The following is a 19,660-nucleotide window of genomic DNA, read 5'->3' as shown; positions in this document are numbered from 1 at the left end:
TCCTTTTAGATCATTCTTTCTGAACAGCACAGTCATAATAGTGAAATTGTTCCTTCATATCTGTTTTTTTTTAGCATGTTTCATAGGTGCTCCTCTTCCAATTTAAAAGGAGAGTTCTAGTCACTGTGCTGCCTATTTTGCATTCATTTATTAAATTTGTAAAGTGAACTATGTCATACATGCAAAAATGCATAAATCATATTGCACAAGTTTATAAGTTGTCATAAACTACAACTATCCAGATAAAAAAGTAGAATACCCTAACAGACCCCTCTCATGTTCTATCCTGGGCACTAGTCCTTCTTCCTCCTCAAAGGTAGTCAGCATTCAGATTTCTAATACCATAAATCAATTTTACTTACTTTTTTATTTTATATAACCAGAAGCATATAGAGTATGTATTATTTTTGTTGCTGTTGTTGTTGTTCTCATTCAATGTTATATAATCTTCCATAATATTGGAATCCAGTGTAACATTTTTTCCTTTGCAATTGGTGCTTTTAGAGTCTTATATAAGCAGCCTTCTCTACTCGAAGGTCATGAAGGTGGTCACCTATGTTATCCTTTAGAAATCTTATATTTTAACTTTATACGTAGAGCTATAACATATTTGACACTTTATTTTCATGTATGATATGAGGTAAGGGGTCAATAATTAATTTTTCATGAATATATCTGAAAAGACCTTTTATTCCTCACTGTTTTTGTCACAAATCAAATGTCTGCACATATGTGAGATTGTTTCTGGACTTTCTGTTGGGTTCCATTCATACACTTGCCTCTTTTGGGTCAGTGCCACAGTCTCTTAAATACTACAGGTTTATAATAAGGCCTAGTACCTAGGCGTATATCAAGATTATATTGGCAGAGGGTATGTGTATGTGTGGCTGATTCAGTTTGTTGTTCAGCAGAAACTAATCACATTGTAAAGCAACTATAACCCCCCCCACAAAAAAAGGTTATATTTGCTATTGCATCTCTATACATATTTTGCAATCATTTTATTTATTTTAATATCATCAATAACAATTAAAAACAATTTATGGGATTTTGATTGGGATTGCTTTGAATCTATAGACTACTTTGTAGAGAATTGGCCTTGGAGTACGGAATGAAGCAGTGCAAAGACTAAGAGTTTTGCCAAGAGAACACACTGGTCATAAGAGAAGACTCTACACATGGACATCACCAGATGGTCAATATAGAAATGAGATTGATTATATTCTTTGCAGCCAAGAATGGAGAATCTCTATACAGTCAGCAAAAAAACAAGACCAGGAATAAGACCTGCAAAAAAACAAGACCAGGAGCTGATTGTATCTCAGATTATGAGCTCCTTACTGGCAAATTCAAACTTAAATTGAAGAAAGTAGGGAAAACCACTAGACCATTCAGGTATGACCTAAATCAAATCTGTTACAATTATACAGTGGAAGTGACAAATAGATCCAAGGGATTAGATCTGATAGAGTGCCTGAAGAACTATGGACCGAGGTTCGTGGCACTGTATAGGAGGCAGTGATCAAGACCATCCCCAAGAAAAAGTAATTCAATAAGGCATGTCTGAGGAGGCCTTACAAATAGCTGTGAAAAGAAGAGAAGCAAAAGACAAAGGAGAAAAGGAAAGATATACCCATTTGAATGCAGAGTTCCAAAGAATAGCAAGGAGAGATAAGAAAGCTTTCCTCAGTGATCAATGCAAGGAAATAGAGGAAAACAGAATGGGAAAGACTAGAGATCTCTTCAAGAAAATTAGAGATACCAAGGAAACATTTCATGCAAAGATGGGCACAATAAAGGACAGAAATGGTATGGTCCTAACAGAACCAGACAATATTAAGAAGAAGTGGCAAGAATACACAGAAGAATTATAGAAAGAAGATCTTCATGACCCAGATAATCACGATGGTGTGATCACTCATGTAGAGCCAGACATCCTGGAATGAGAAGTCAAGTGGGCCATAGGAAGCATCACTCCAAACAAAGCTAGTGGAGGTAATGGAATTCCAGTTGAGCTATTTCAAATCCTGAAACATGATGCTGTGAAAGTGATGCACTCAATATGCCAGCAAGTATGGAAAACTCAGCAGTGGCCACAGGACTGGAAAAGGTCAGTTTTCATTCCAATCCCAAAAAAGGGCAATGCAAAAGAGTGCTCTAGCTACCACACAAGTGCACTCATCTCACACGCTAGCAAAGTAATGCTCAAAATTCTCCAAGCCAGGCTTCAACAGTACATGAACCATAAACTTTCAGATTTTCAAGCTGGATTTAGAAAAGGCAGAGGAACCAGAGATCAAATTGCCAACATCTGCTGGATCATCAAAAAAGCAAGAGAATTCCAGAAAAACATCTACTTCTGCTTTATTGACTGTGCCAATGCCTTTAACTGTGTGGATCACAACAAACTGTGGAAAATCCTTAAAGAGATGGGAATACCAGACCACCTGACCTGCCTCCTGAGAAATCTGTTTGCAGGTCTAGATGCAACAGTTAGAACTGGACATGGAACAACAGACTGGTTCCAAATCAGGAAAGGAGTATGTCAAGGCTGTGTATTGTCACCCTGCTTATTTAACTTATATGCAGAGTACATCATGAGAAATGCTGGACTGGATGAAGCACAAACTGGAATCAAGATTGCCAGGAGAAATATCAATAACCTCAGATATGCAGATGACAGCACCCTTATGGCAGAAAGTGAAGAAGAACTAAAGAGCCTCTTGATGAAAGTGAAAGAGGAGAGTGAAAAAGTTTGCTTAAAACTCAACATTCATAAAACTAAGATCCTGGCATCTGGTCCCATCACTTCATGGCAAATAGATGAGGAAACAATGGAAACAGTGAAAGAGTTTATTTTCTTGGGCTCCAAGATCACTGCAGATGGTGACTGCAGCCGTGAAATTAAAAGACGCTTGCTCCTTGGAAGCAAAGTTATGAACCATCCTAGACAGCATGTTAAAAAGCAGAGACATTACTTTACCAACAAAGGTCCATCTAGTCAAAGCTATGCTTTTTCCATTAGTCATGTATAGATGTGAGAGTTAGACTATAAAGAAAGCTGAGCGCCAAAGAATTGATGCTTTTGTTTTTTTTTTTTTTTATAAATTTATTTATTTTAGTTGGGGGCTAATTACTTTACAATATTGTAATAGTTTTTGCCATACATTGACATGAATCGATGCTTTTGAATTGTGGTGTTGGAGAAGACTCTTGAGAATCCCCTTGGATTGCCAGTTTAACATTTAAAATAGTGACCTCTTAACTTATACTTAATATAATTTCCTTCTGATCCATTCTCTCTTTTCTTAATCATCTCTTCTGTTGTGTCTTCTCGTCTGTTAAATATATTAATTGAATCCTTAATATGACTTGTTGTGTTTCTCACTTGAGTTTTCATTTGATTCTAGTTTATAGTTTTCAATTGTTTGCTAAATTTATGTTTTCCCCTCTAATAACTTTAAAATAGGTAGCTGACATGTTCGAGTCCTTAGCTAATTACTCCCATATTTGAGTCTTTGGTGGCTCTGTGCTTTTTTTTTTCTTCTGGATTTGGGGACATTTGTTTTTGTCTCTTGGCATGCACATGATATTTCATAGAATATCTTATCCTGAGTGCAAAATTATGGAGCTCGTTTGAGACTGTGAATAGTGTTATTTTCCTCCAGAGGAAATTTATTTTGTTTCTGGGAGGCAGTTAGAGTAGGGAAAAATCACCTCAATCCAGTTAATGATGTAGAAGTTAGGTCACAAACTTGGTGAGGCAAGATCTATTTCTAGTTACCCCTCCACTTGTGATATACTTCTTCAGAGGCCCAACTGAAAGTCCTGGATATCTATTTGCACCCCTTCTTTCTGGCAAACGTCATATTTAATTCTGAAGATCTTACAGATTTTCAAGATTGTTAAATGTTTGGTTCAGCTTCTACACCTCTAAGTTGCAGATAAGAATTGAAAATTGCCTCAGGGCAAAAGTAACCCTGGGTGTCAGGGATGTGTCTCTGTACTTCCTTTCCCTCCAGGATTTAATGCCCTTACGTCCCAACTGCCTTAGTAAGTCCGTGAGGGCTCCAAATAAAATTTTCTGTACCTATCTTCCTCACCACTCCTAGTTGTTTTTCTGAGTGTTGATCTACAACCATCTCATCTACCATACTCATCAAATTGAGTCTTACTTCACCCATCTTGAATTTGAGGCTAAATAATGATGCCCAGTAATAAGGACCATGAAAAAAGAAATCCACCTCCACCACTTTCTCTCCTCAGTCTTTCTAATTCTAAAGCTAAGCCTTTTTCTATTCAAGCCCCTATTTCATGTCTCACTCTTGGGTAATTGTTTAAAAATCCTCCTAACAAAGTACTAATTCTTAAGGTGACAGTCTTCCTAAGAGATGCCTACATTTTATTAATAGAGCAGATCTGAAAGCTAACAACTTTTGACAGAAATATCTATGATGGAACAATAGAAGAAGGAAAATTTTTATTGTTTGCATGGCTCTCAGTAATAACAAGGGGCCATCTACCCACACCACAGCCAACTTTGCCTTCAGATCTCCCTTCTCCATCTGAAACCCTTCCTCTTTTCCATGCATTTACTGCAAGTTGCTTCCTCATACAAAAGGGGACTTGCCCTCCTGAACCTCCACGTAAGCTGAAGAATTTAATCATCCAACTCAACGCTGCCCGCCAGCTGGCCAAATTCATCGCCGTTTTAGAAAAGAGATAACCTGTTTTATCTACTACGTGCAAGAGGCAAAAAGAGATAAATTTCTTCTATATCATGCTATAAAGCAAATCCCCAATACTCCATGAAGGAGATTTTAAACAATGCACAGTTAAGCCATTGGTTAGCTATTTGACCTGGAGAAATTCATTTAACTTCTCTCAGGCTTGATTTCTTCACCAACAAAATGGGTCTGGCAATAATATTCATTTCATAAAATTGTTGTGAAGATTACAGGAAATAATGCATGTGATTATCATTTGAGTGACTTTTCATTATTATTTAAGTGATTTTTCAGATTCCACAGAGGGTTTGAAATAAATATTTAAAAATTAAGGAGTATGAAGTTCTTTCTAAAGTGAAAAAAGGGCACTACTGAAAACTTCTGCTGTTGCTTTTTAGTAATCGGTCATAGCCCCTGTTTGGAGAAGGAAATAGCAACCCACTCCAGTATTCTTGCCTGGAGAATCCCGTGGACAGAGGAGCCTGGTGGGCTGCCATCTATGGGGTTGCACAGAGTTGGACACTACTGAAGTGACTTAGCAGCAGCAGCATAGCCCCCTTTAGACTCAAATCAAAATCTCATGCCCTAACTTGACTCAGATGGTTGCTTCCATTGCTCCTGTGTCTGCTTTTCTTAAATAGTGGACCTTCATCAACTGAGGAAGTATCGCAGGAAACCAGCTGACTGGGAATCACTTTCTGAGATGTAGACTCGGAGGCCTCAAAGGATGAAGGGAGTCTTCTTACTTCTAGGCTGGGTGGGAAGATGTTACAGACTGTGCTGTGATTCCAGAGAATAAAGGATTATTTACTTCTCCAGACTCTTGGTCTCACATCTTCTGGATGAGTGTGAGGATAGGTATATAGAGTCGAAAATCAAATGGGTCCCTTTGTGATCCTAAGTTGTGGCCCACCTTCTATATGAAATTGTCTTTTGGTCTTCAGTGACTCCTTCCTTCATCACATCATTTTCTGACATTGCAGTTTCATTACTAATGACTCTGGATGGCCAAGGACTTTCTGATGAAAATGATTTTTGACACTGAAAATCCAAATCATATTTGAGAATGTGATCTGGTGACAGCATGAATAATAGTCATTCCTTATGTTAGTTGGGGTCTTACTTGTCACAGTCTGTGTTTGCTTATATCATTGACCTGTGTAGCAGTTTAAAACAGAATAGACTGAAAGAATAGCCATAATTGCCATTCGCCAAGTGTATTTTGTTTATAAAGTGTCTTCACTTTAATTTCTTATCATTTAATTTTCATACAAATCCTTTAAAGTGGACACTATTATTGTCCATTTTAAAGGATGGCAGTTGAGACTCAGAAGGCAAAAAATTTGCTCAAGATCATGAAGCCAATAAATGATATGGTCAGATTTTCAACTTAGTTTGTTTAACTGGCAATATCATAATCCTTTAACAATACCTTGCTATCTCTCCCAAGTGCTTTTCTTCAATATGTAAAGTGAGATTGTACTTTGGCTAAGGAGCCCTGTCAAGTATGATAAGTAGGTGAGTCAGGAGTAGATTTTTAAATCTCCTAAACCTTAGCCCAACTCTCTTTCTACTGATCACACAATTTTATCTCAATTAATACCTCAACTTTTGGAAATGGGTACTTTGTGAACCTCTCTATTTCAGAAAGACTTTTGTGGTGCTGAAGGTGGAGATATAATGCATTAAACATCCTAATTCAAAATAACCAATCAAAAATTCAGATGTCTAAAGAGTTGCCATTTCTACAGTATATGGATCACCATCAAATTTACTTAATATCAACATCATTATGCACAATTTAATTTCTAATTCAGGAAAACAAGCCTGGGTCTCTTGGTGGCTTTGTTATCGATGTCACCATTATTTTTGAGCCATTAGTATCAGAAATAGAGAAGTTACTAGAACATTAAATAAGAGAGCATTGGGGCACCTCAGTTTCTTGTTTTACTCTGTATTTCTGTGCCTGAGCCAAAGCACTCAGATTACAAGACTAAGGCAGGTTTTGGAGCTTAGACAGCTCTTTCTTATTGAATTCGTTCTCTGTTGAGGGAGAGAGACTCTAGAAACCAGCCTATCTTGGATAGTAATGATGCTTTGAAGAGCTCTGTTACTCCTCTTTAAAAGCTCATAAACTTATCTAAAAGAAGAACATGTGTCTAGGGCTTAAGCGCAGCTCCTGGCCCAGGCCCCTCCATGGAGGCTGACTTGATGTTGATTTCATGACTGATCGTAGGTCCATCCACCCTAATTTTCCTTCCAGGTCCCTGTGAACTATGGCAAGGCTGGAAAGTCCAAGGACTTGGCCCCAGTTCCTCTCCCTGAGCTCCTTTTTTGCAAAATTTCCACTCAAGCTCCTCTTTCTGGCCCCTCAATAGGTGATACACATGGGATGAATGGGGAACATATATGGGCTGAGGATACAGAGAAGAGAATGACTGCCTAGCTGTGGATCTCAGCAATACACAACACTTCCAGCATGCATCTGATGGAACGCCTAAATAACCTGGTGTATCTGAACAAAGAAAACATGTGCAGGAGCACTAAATCTTAGCAAGATAAGGCTCTGTCAGAGAGACCAAGAGAAGGAGACCAGGAGGATCTGAGAAGGGGTTAATTGAGGGTGAGGGCAAGTTTTATTCTGTTACCAAATTGACCCATTTGTATCCGTTTACCTTCTTCCCTTGAGTCACTCTCATTTCACTTGCTGGGAAATGGACTGAAACTTGGTTTTAGCAGAGGGAATAACTACGTGGATCTCATACACACACACACATATGCAGGCACACACACAGCATAGGTATACCATCTCTCTTCCTTGCTGTCTGAGGAATCTACTAACCAATTCTTTCGTTGTCCACTGCAATACGAATGTAAAAATATGGGAAGTTAAAAAGAAGTTACAGCCCCCAAACCACATTATTTTTTTCACCAAACCATGATGTCATGGACTTACCTCACCTTTAGTGCAGCCAAGCGAATAATGTGTACTGAGCTTTCTATCATGTACCATTATAATTAGCTCTGTCAGGTCTTAGCCCTGCAACCCTCATGCAGATAATATGATAATATGTCTTCATAACCAAGTGACCTTACATGCACAATATTTCTCCCCTTATGAAGATTGCATGTCAATAAAGTAATTGAGTCTCGGAGGCTGCAGCGAGGGAAGATTTAGATGATTGGACATGCGGTGCAGTGATGTATGACCATTATTATTCCTCTTGTCAGGGAGGCGCGTACAAGCGAGGATGGCCAGGAGATGACAGGGATGACGGGTTGCGTTTCATTAAAAAAAATATTGCTGTTAATCACCACTCTATTCTTTTCAAAGTCACTGAGGAAAGAAACTCTTTTTTCATTTTAGCTTGTGATGAACATCCCAAATGGGAGCTCATCATAAGGTTTCCAGTCTCAGTCCCTCACAGGGCATCTTTCTTCCCGTGCAAAGGGGCTAACTTAAGATTTTAGTGACAAGATCAGCAATGGGGATGTGGGCAGGGGCCACCCTACCGCCCTGCCTTAGGGCTCCTTGGATTTCCACGAACAGAAGGACGCCCGCTGAGATGGAAAATCGCTTCCCCTCCTCTCCCCAAGAGGAGTGTGCTCACAGGCTCTATAAACAGAAATCAAATGGGAGCGAACCCAATCTGAGACAACTATTTTTACTTGAATTAATTTGTTTGGACAGTTTTAACACTTGGAACATTTATATTTCCATACTTTATAAAAGCAAACATGCTGTTTCTCTAGCTGTAAATTTATCTTATGATATCATAACAGCTGGAAACTTGTAGCCTGGTAGGATTTTGTTTCATTTTTAAACAGCATGAGAAATATGCCGGAAATGAGGTGTATTTTTCCCTATCTCTGTGTGTTTTCCTATCTCCTCTTGTATTAGGCTACCCTAGGAGTGTTGGCAGTACCACTGGTAAGGTATCGAGAATCTCTGTTAGGCTGGCATTGTTAATTGCTGCTCCATTGCAAACACTCTTCCTATAAATGCTGAGAATGCTTGAGAGCTCTTTCTAGGGGTGTTGGAGAGTCTTTCCAAGGGGAAAGAAAAGCTAATAGCAGAAGCATCTTTTGTTGGCAAAGGGGCTTCTGAAGTCTTTAAATCTTCGTTCATAAGTAATTGACTAAGATCTAGCAGCCTTGAAGGAAAAGAAGCTGATGGTATCACTTTTTAGTCATAGTATTAGCCTTATGATTTATGGTGTAAAATTAGCCACTGCATCCTCTCATTACAAGTGCTGAGTGATTTCTCCAGGCCAGCAGGAGAGAGTTGTATGGAATTGAGAACCGGGTTTGTGTGTCTCATTGAGCCCTACCATTTCCTCCTAGGGAGCCCAGTGAATGTTTTTGGAGAAGGGGATGTTATTTTTCTTTGGTTTTGTTCTGCCCTATAAAAGAAAAGACCAAACATAAATAAATTACTTGAAGGAGCTTGTATGTTCAAAGGAAAAGTTAGCCTGTGGGTGACCCAGGAATAGAGGTATAGAATAGTTTCAGATGGGGTCATTAAGTGATTTCAACCTCTTCATCCCACCACCCCTCTCCTTCCCCTAAAATCTAAGGCCAAAACTTTCTGATATTTTTTCCATTGAATAGTATCTGGACTAAATCTCAGGTGCTTAGTCATGTCCGACTCTTTGTGACCCCATGGACTGTAGCCTGTAGTACTTCTCTTTCATGGGATTTTCCAGGCAAGAATACTGGAGTGAGTTGCCATTTCTAACTCCAGGGGATCTTTGCAACCCAGGGATTGAACCTGCATCTTCTGCATTGGCAGGCAGATTCTTTACCACTGTGCCACCTGGGATATTAGTATATTAGTATCTGGACTAGAGATTATATCTATTTCCCCATTTGGACAGGATTTCCCTGATGAATTCAAAACCACCTAATAGGTTTCAGGAGCACTAGTAAGACTAATGATTTTAGAAGTCCAAAATCCCTATTCAGATGCTGACATTGAAATTTTACAAGTGGAGTTTCATCTCTTTAGTTCAAGGATTTGGTTGCTGGTAAAAAACACAACTCACTCTGGGAGAACAGATTAACCTGTTATCCATTATTTATATCACAGTGAGAAAAAAGAATCTAAATATTTTCTGAATAATATAAGAATAGAATAAGCAAGATAATAACCAGGTATCTTGAAGGTGAATTTACCGGCTAAGGTAGGATGGTTCAGAAAGATGCATAGATGCAAAAAGGACCTGTAATGAGGAGCTTTATACCACTGAAACACAGCCTTGCTGATTTCAGTTTGCTCGAGCCCTTCCACAGTCCAGCTTTCTCCTCACCCCCATCAGCCCTCTTTCCTGGATGGCAATTCTATGAAGAGCACAGACCTCACAATCAGACTGAGTGAGTTCAAATCCCAGTTCTTCTTCTTACCAACTATGGGACTTGAGGAAGTCACTTAACTTCCTGGGGTTCAGTTTTCTCATTTTTAAAAAGCAGAATAATAATGCCTTTCTCTAGGAATGTAATAAATAGAACAGTCTTAGCACAGCATATAACAAAGTTCTGTAAATATTGTCTACTCTATTATCATCCTGGTGATACCCACCTTGTATTTGTGGTAGTTGGTGGTCACGATGATGGTAAAGAGTTAACAGATCCTAACTATATTAAATATATTGGGAAAATTTTTCAAGTATATAATTTCCTTTTGTAAAGCTTGAATCTGGACTGATTGTTTTTGAACTATTTTAAGTTCCAGTATTTGTAAAAGTCTGAGCTTTCTAGATGGCAGTGGGAGTGGGTCAGGGTCCTGGCCCACATGCTCCTCCTTTACCTATTCCATCTCCCCATAGACAGCCACAGTTCTCTAGGGCCACTGATGACAAAAAGAAAGCATAACATGGGAAAGAGAGGATAATTCTAATTGGGTGCAAATCCCCATCCCCTCTCTCCAAGTTTCCTGACTCCCATGCCTTACCCCAGACAACCTTCATGTTAGAAGGGAACTTAGAAATTATCTGCCCTAAGGTTTCCACACTGAGCTCTGTGGAGCTCTCCTGTTCTGAAAGATGCAGCAAGGGACATGTAGGTGACCCAACAGTGCTGAGCTGTGGCTTCCACCATCTCAACTCCATTTTCTTTTCATACTTGAGTCTAATGAATATAGCATTTATTAATAACTAAAAAAATGTATTTCTCATATAACAATAAAAGATTTTAAGATCAGTGGCCTAGTCAGTCTTGCTTGGTCTATGGATGAGACCTAGATTAGGCTTGTTGCATGGTCACTGCTTATTACATTACTCACACACTCTTATCTTTAGCATCTTAGCTCTTTCCCCATCTGTGCCTGTATAGGTGTTTCCAGAGGTTAAAGGCTTTCACCTTGACTGTCCCTTCTACTCCACACCCTGGATGATCTCTTGAATGATGGTAGCACTAACATATGGTTGCTGTGGCACTTTGGCATCCATGTCCACCAACCCAGTGACAGCTCTGAGTGTAGTCCCAAAGGCCCAGGAAGAAGGAACAAATAGATGAATGAGGTATCAGGAAAATAGAAGTAAGAGGTGAGAGGCAGAAATTGAGCCACATGAACTCCAAAGTTCAGGCGAAGAATCCACTGTCATTTTTCACTAGGAGGGCTTTGACCACCGGAGGAAGATTGATATCTCTCAGCCCCACTGAGCCCTGACATGAGTCATCTGACCCTCCCATCAATGGGGCTTGGGCTCCTGCTAACAGATATACGAGCTGATGGGCACTCCCGCCTGGAGCTGCCAGCACAGCAGCTTGGATCCCTTGGTCTTTATTTCCATCCTCTCCCCCTGTTTTTTGTCACTGTGTCATGTCAAATCATTATCAGGTGGCAGACTGAACACCCCGCAAGTACAAAGGTATCAGGTTTCAGGACACAGGCTGAAATGAATATAATAATGGGAGCCAGAACTCAGCACAGACCACTTATCAGGCAAGGAAACAGCTAATAAGTGTTGCTAGTGGTTTCTGTGGGGGAGGCCCTGGAGTGCATTTCCTGGGCAGGCAGGTGTAGCACGGCCTGTCCTGGGGTCCAGTTACAGTCAGGCTAGTGCGATTCGTATTGATGCCTGTCACTTCATGGCTGCCAAGCTGTTGATTCTGTGAAAGACCAAAGGCTCTGGTTATCTGATAATCAACACTGCTCTCAAGAGCCACGTGGGGAAAATTGGAGAAACAGAAATAGCCTTTCCCAAGGAGTGACTGAGGTCATGGATCATGTTGCTGGTTTGTGTTTTCCTTTGGCCCCAACCTTTAGATTGCTCCAGCCTGTCCTTCCCCTGCATCACCAGATAGCCATTCTCATTTGTCACAACATTGAATTCTCACCCACAGTCCCCACTCCCTATCCTTTGATAAACTAGAATGTAACTAGGATGGCTTGTATGATACCATAGGAAATAAGAATGCTTTTGCATCTCCAGGCAGAAATTCAATCTGTTACTTCTGACAAATTCCCAAATCCAAATGCATGGTTACTGTTTAAGCTTATTATTAATCCCACTCCACCTCACCTGTGCTGAAGACTTAAGTCTCTTTAAAAACGCAAAAATTAAAATCCTGAAGGATTAGTAACAGAAGAATAAAAAACATAATTTATTTCCTTGCATAATTCATTTTCTTGATAACTGTTGCCTTCTCAGCTCCTTTTCTTTTTCTCATTCCAGAGGTTTAATATCTTATTTCTCTAAACCATCAATGCCTCGATCATACTAAACTCTGAATAGACAGCCTCCTACCCACTGATAAAGGCACCACTCTTGATTCTTGGGCTTTGTTACAATTTTAATCAATCAATCTCTCTCACTGTCTCTCTCTCTTCCTCTTTCTTTACTCAATTCTCTTCTATATATCTCTCTTACCACCACCTCCCCCCACTAAAAAAAAAAAAAAAAAAAAAAAAACACTGGAAAGAGAAGAAGCATGCTTGCCCTTTCTATTTGCAGAGAATATTTCATAAAGTGCTTATCACTGCTTTGTTAACTCATCAATCCAACTATTCATCCTTCCATCCATCTACCTATCCACTTAATAAATTCTATTGAGCATTCACCATCAATCAGGCTCTGGTTAGCTGTTCAGGAGACAACAATGAATAAAATGAGATCTCCTTCTGCAAAGAGCTTACCACCTGGTAGAAGAAAGAGACAGCCAGTACTGAGTCCTAAGTGATATGTGTTAAGTGCTACAGATGTGTGTATGGTGTACATGTGTGCATAGATATACACAAGAATGCCTGTGCCACACACACACAGAAGGAAGTACAGCTGCCATCTAACCCTAAGTGTCTGCTTGACTTTAGGCTTTTTCATTCATTCATGGATTAACCCAGTAGATCTTTATTATATGACAATAGCAAGATACTGGGTTAGCTCTTGGGTTTATAAAGATAAATAAGACATAGACTCTTCTTGTTCTTAAGTTTCCTATGAAAAGCAGCCTGAAATGAACCTACCCTGATCTTTCTGACTATAGGCCAAACCATTCTCTTCTAGCCTGTTTAATTTTGTAGGTAAATTAAGAATCATTTATGTTGCACATTTTTTCCCTGTTCTCAAGAAGGATTTATTATTGCTATTTAGTCACTAAGTCACGTCTGACTCTTTGTGACCCCATGGACTGTGGTCCACAGGCTCCTCCATCCATGGAATTCTCCAGGCAAGAATACTGGAGTGGGTTGCCATTTCCTTCTCCATGGGATCTTCCAGACCCAGGGATCGAACCTGTGTCTCCTGTGTCTTCACACTGGCAGGCAGATTGTTTACTGCTGAGCTACCTGGGCTTCCCTAGATATCATCAAATATCTTCTTGCAGAGAAATGTAGAGATTATCTGGCCCAAGTCCCTCTTTTTTGCAAATGAGAACACTGAGGCCCTGGTGGAAGTGACATGACTTCTCCAGGTCACATGGGGAGTCAATGGCAGAACTGTAACTTAGCCCTTGGTCAGGCTAAAACATTTCTTTCCACATGTGGTGACCCAGAGCCCCACAGTGACCTCAGCATAAGTCCCCCTTTGCATGAGGTTCTAGAACCGCGTGCATTCACGCAGGCCACTAGAGGGTGACTCATTGGGCTGAGGGTGTTGGGTGACACTGCTCAGAGCAGGAGGGAGAGGATCTCATAGGGAAGGAGCTGAAAAGGCAACCCAGGACTCTGGGTCAAAAACAGTCACACAGATCAAGCATTTTACCATCCTGCTTTGCAGAAAGGCTCAAACAAACAAACAAACAAGGAGGAGATGTAATGCCCTGATCAGCTGCTGCTGATGTTTTCAGTATCACACTTCCTTCAGTTGGGAAGCCCTATACCATGCCCCTGCTCATCTTGTCTTCGGTAGACTCTTTTCACAAGTCACCAGAGCACCATCCCAAGAGGAGTCGGTCCTGGGGTTATCAGTTCATTAGGCCACACCAGTTCTCAGAGGCTGTTACCCAGAAACAGAATTCAAGGATAATGATTTCTCTCTTTGGTCCTCCTGACACTCTTTCTTTCTGGCAAAGGCAAGGGGGATAAAAATGACTAAACAAATGATGAAAAGAAAGATTATACTCCAGATGGCTTGTTAGGCCTTGGGAGAAACTGGGTGGACTAAGCAAATGCTTTGACTACTGGGATATTAGTTACTTCCCCAATTTCTACTTTCATTCCATCTGTTGCCTCTGAAAAAAGAGGAAGTGCAAGGCTTTAGTTACACTGAAACATCAGATGTGTTCTGTACGCTGAGAGGAGCCTCTGCTGTGTTGAGTCCTGATCGCTATGTTTCCATACCACCACACAGTATCTCCAATGTTCTCATTTTAGAAGCAAGTGAGTTGAGTACTGCCGTAGCAGAATTGGTGAAACAGGCTGTCAGGAACAGACAGAGGAACATTCATTAACACTTTGTATAAGTGGAAAATAAGCTTGTGAAGAAAAGGCTCCATTGTCACTGGGCTGTGAATGATGGCAGGGAGGAGAATCAAGCCAGGTTTGTGGTCCCTCCCATGACCCAGGTCTCTTGGGGTTTTGGCAGAATGTGGGACAGGCTGAGTGCAGGGCTAACCCTTCACTGCGCTGCCTTCACCTGTTCTGTGTATTTCACTGGACCCCTGGGTGTCCACGTGGGAAGAGCAGTGCACTTCCAGGTGGACTTCTTGCAACATGAGCTGCTGATTGCTGTGACAAGACGCTGGCTCTGGAGGAGGCACCTCATGGCCCCATGCAAGAGCATCTGTGTTCAGGAAAGGGAAGTCCAGCCTCTATGCTCTTTGTGTCCAGACAGACACTCACAGTTTCCAGGAATAAACAGGGGCATTTCTAAATCTGTCTTGGATCTTCACTCACTTTATCTTTGGCCATGGAATGTTGACAAATAGTCAGTATGGCTGAGTGACCTTTTCTAGGTCAGAGCAGGCTCTGTTCTGATTGAGTGTAGAAAACTCATAAATCTGGTCAAGCCTCTGACTTGTCAGGGGGACAGTGCTTCATGGAGAGAGAATACAGCCAGAACCAGAGCCCACGTGGACCTACATCCTTTCTCTCTCCATGTGCTACCTGCACTGCTGGTTCTTCCCACTCTTCCAAGTGATGTCCACTGGTTTGTGAGCACAATTTCTCCTCTTTGTGAACAGAGCTTTTGGGTCAAGCCCTGTAGGATCATGATGACACAGACCCAGTGGTGTCTGAATCCTAGCAGTGGGCTCATTGCCTTGAATCTTTACAATCTAAATAAATATATAAATCCATAAATTAAATAGGACGGGTGAGAACAGCTGAAAGACCAAGAAGGAATTTGAGTTTTAAAACTTGAACTAAGGAATGGGTCCAGGCTCAGCTTGTCTCATTCTTCTGCTCTAACAGCTCAGCGGACCAGATAACAAAGGATCCTTTTTGCAGCTGTTTTTCTTCAAGTTAGAGAATTTTAGAGCAACAAACAAAATCAGAGATTATCTTTGCAGATGAAGAAACTGATGTCCAAAGAAATTAAGTGACTTTCCCAAGGTTAAAGAGATATTTGTCATCATAGCTAAGATAAAAGTAAAGCTTCTCCTAATATCTTAGTTGGGTTTTTCTTTTCTTTCCTTTTTTTTCATTTAGCTCCTCACTCCACACCACACCCACCCTGCAGGAAATGTTTATTACGGACCTATTGTGCCGAAAGTTCTGGGAAGGTTTCTCTGGGTCCCAGGGTCTGAGTAAAGCCTGATTCATAAACCCAAGTGATGCATACCAGGTGAGGAAAACAGACATGGCAAGAGGAAACTGTAAAACAGGACAGAAAGATGGGACAATGATGTGCAGAATTTGGTGACATGACACCAGGTCTCAAAGTCTGACAGAAAATGTGAGAGCAAAAGTAGCAGGATGCATCTTTGGAAAAAGAGCCACAGGAGAAGCAGACTGGCTGCATTTGCCACTTTTCCTTGCCTTCTTCATGATACTTGTTTGGTTGAATGTCTAACAGGCAAGCCCTCTGGATTGAGTCCCATTTCTCCCTCCAACGTAAGGGATGATGGTGGTCACTGATGCTTACTCTGGGCCAGTCCTCCACTAAGTGCTTCACCTGCTCACTGTCTTTGGTCCCCACAGCAGCTGTGAGGTGGGCTCTGTCGCTCATTTTCAGATGAAGAAACTGAGGCTGGGGGAAGTGATTTGTCCAAACTTGCCCCACTAGTCAGAGGTAGCAATCTGTTTCCAATGCAGCTTCACTTTCCCTCAGTGCAAAACCGTGTTTTCAAAGGCAGGATGGAAATGGAGCAGGCCTGAACACCGTTTGACCACTCTGTGCTCTTCCTGTTTAGATCTAAGGACTTCCTTGCTCGAACCGGAGTGGAGACGCAGCAGGGCAGGGCTAATCTGGGGTTTTCAAAGCAGTGCCATGCCGAATAGGGCTCCAGAAGGCTTAGAGGACCCTGTCAGGGGCTCTTTATGCATTTTATGGTTGGTTGAGTTTTATGACCCCAAAGAATCTATTCTTTGTTTTATTTATTGCAGACTTGAAACACCAGGGTTTGCTTTTTCTTCAAACTTATGACGCATATTGCATGACAGAATTATTTTTCATTTTTGTTTTTCTTTCAGAGCCTTGGAATCCTGTTAGGAAATTTCTAGTACAAGCATTTGGGGGAGATGCCGCTACTCAGGTTGGGCATCTGGGAGAGATAGACAAGCCCTTATTACAGCGTGGAGGATGGGGAGATTACCTGGCCAAGTATCATTTCAGGTTGTGGCAGAAAGAGATTAGCTCCAATTTATCGCCGCTCACATTTTTCCTCTTTTCCTCCAGTTTTCTGAGTGTCATGGAAATGATATTTGTGAATCCCAGGGGCCTCTCACAGTGGTGTCAGTTTAGAGATCTTCCCAGATACATCTAAATGTGGACGTAAAATGTAATGGGAAGAAATTGAGAAAATATCTGTTTCTTGATTCTTTATTACTGTGGAGTTAAGAAAGCTATTTCTCATGCTATTTCATAAATTTGAATCCAAATGTGTATGTTAATTTGTATTCAGATGGTTTGGGGATGATTCAAACATGGAGTTTTCTTTTTATAAAGTTTGTCAATTTTCTGGCAATTTGTAGATATATATTTAGACAACGTGTATGTGTGCACTGATTGTGTGCACATATACCATGTTATCAAAATTGAGCCTAACTGAACTATGATGGAAAGTTAATATAAGTACATTAAAATAAATAGATAAAAAAATGAATGTTTTGTATTTGAACTCAGTATTTGATTTTAAAAATATAAATGTGAATGAAATTCATTTTCAGCTGCTTACTCCATTAATATTTTGCCTAAATTAGAGTATGGCAAAGACAAACATACAAATTTTTCTCTCAGTCTGTTACAATCTCTGTGGTACAAAAATGCACAGGTAGATTGCAGACTCTGTATAATCACTGCAAGCCCCAAGGTAAGAGTTTTGAATTTCGTGGAAAATTTTGTGAGACAGGAATACTCCAAGAGAGATATATGGAACATTTAAATGTGTGACATTGCCTTTTTTCCTAATATTGATAGTAATTTTACTAATCAGGGCCAATTATGAAATTTTTGCCTGGGCTGTGGTTGACTGGGCTTGTACTTCACTGTTCAGACATAATCTGTTCTTCTGACTCAGAAACAATGCTATCTCCTTGCGCTGCTCAATCCTTAGCAGAGAGAAGGTCCAGTTGGTAGATACCACCTCAGGTGATAAGAAGCAAAGATGTTGTTTGTAAAGTTTGGAAGGAATCCAGGGAGCTCCCTAATTCCATTCAAGTGGATGTAAACCACAGAACTATCTTCTGAGCAGCTTCAGGATAAGATTCTTCTTGCCTAAGGACAGGAGGGTTACCAATGTACCCTGATCCTTAGTCGGAATGCAGGCTTTCATAGTGTCCTCTCTTACTCAGCACACCTGAGAGGTGCCTGCAGAGATAACCAGAGTAATGGCTTGATGCACGGTGTAAGAGGGAGGTGTCTTTGGAGCTCTCTTCAAACATCGTGTAATTTAAAAATATCACAGACAGAAGATCAGCTAGCATCATGTCTTCTGAATGAACTCTGACCAAAAGACAGGTTCTTTAGGGCAGAGGTCCTCAAACTATAAGGTGCAGAAGAACTCCTTGGGGAGGTCCTTAAAAATCTTGCCCACTGCCCACCAGAATTTCTGATCTACAAGGTCTGGAGTAAAGCATATGAATACACCTCAATATTGGGTCCTTTGGAGAACTGCAATACTCAAGCTCAAGTAATTGACTCTTAGATAATTAAAGATAGAAGAATGGTTAAAGAATCCAGTACACGCTGTAAGCCAGTGATGCCAAAGTTGTAGTGTGTGTGTGCATGCTAAGTCACTTCAGTTGTTTCTGACTCTTTGCGACCCTATGGACTGTAGCCTGCCAGGCTCCTCTATCCATGGGATTCTCCAGACAAGAATACTGGAGAGGGTTGACATGCCCTCCTCCAGGGGATCTTCACAACCCGGGGATCAAAACCTCATTTCTTGTTTCCTGCATTGGCAGGCAGGTTCTTTACCGTTAGCACCACCTGTGAAGTCCAATCAAAGCTAAAAGAATGGTTAGAGAATCCAGTATATGTCATAAGCCAGTGATGCCAAGGTTGTAGTAGACAATGTCTATACATTCTTCAGAGTAGTGGAGTCTGGGAAGGTTTCTTGGAAGAATTAGAACTTGAGCAATGCTCATTGGCCATGTAAGATTTAGATACTGTCAGCTAATATGGAATGGGATGAATCCTATTATTTGTGGACAGCCTGACTAAACAATACTGCTTACTTCTTCCAATAGCCAAATAAATCATCTCCTATAGCCCTGGTTCAGAATGAGCAACAATTCAAGGGTGTTACTTTCACCCCAAAATGGCCTCGATTTCCCTACTACCCCTTCTAGACATGAAGTAAGGTCAGTTCTCTTGAGGTTTCACTGAGTTCAATAGAACTGTCTTTCACAGGCTTTATGACTTATCTTGGACAAGGCAATTAACTTCACTTAGTCTTACTTCCCACATTTATACAATGGGAGGGTAGTGGTGGATGATTTCAGATCCCTTTTAGCTCTAACATTCCATCTGACCCAGTTAAACACTTCTCATTATTACATGACTGGAAATAGGCCAGGTCAAATGATGTCCCTTCAAGCATAACCGTCAAATACAGCTGTATGCTGTAAAGATGGATATTATACTGTTCAACTTATCATCATTAGTTTCCTAGTCTTAGAGTGGGAATGCACTGTAGTTCCTATCTGTCATAGTTAGTATTTGGAAGTCTCAAAGCCTGTGAGATTATTCACATATTTATTTCTGTGTACCACATATGCTCACCAACATCTCCCCTTCATCATGTGTCTGTGACAATAAATTGAACAGAAAATCTCCATCAGCTGACTCTGACAGAAGTGTATTATTTACAGTGGTGTCAAAATGTGCTGTTCA

The 19,660-nt window shown here is 40.6% G+C and overlaps 1 protein-coding gene across 26 annotated transcripts in view; it reads left to right on the top strand.

Moving 5' to 3' along the window:
• LRMDA (leucine rich melanocyte differentiation associated) overlaps positions 1-19,660 on the top strand; it is a 1,316,989-nt gene that overhangs the window by 996,232 nt on the left and 301,097 nt on the right. The gene's annotated exons all lie outside the window — the stretch shown is intronic.

The sequence above is a fragment of the Giraffa tippelskirchi genome, chromosome 2 (assembly GCF_054371585.1).
Source record: "Giraffa tippelskirchi isolate mGirTip1 chromosome 2, T2T-mGirTip1v1.2.pri, whole genome shotgun sequence".
Taxonomy (NCBI): Eukaryota; Metazoa; Chordata; class Mammalia; order Artiodactyla; family Giraffidae; genus Giraffa; species Giraffa tippelskirchi.
The sequence above is the reverse complement of the archived record's forward strand: the minus strand, read 5'-3'. Positions and strand labels throughout refer to the sequence as shown.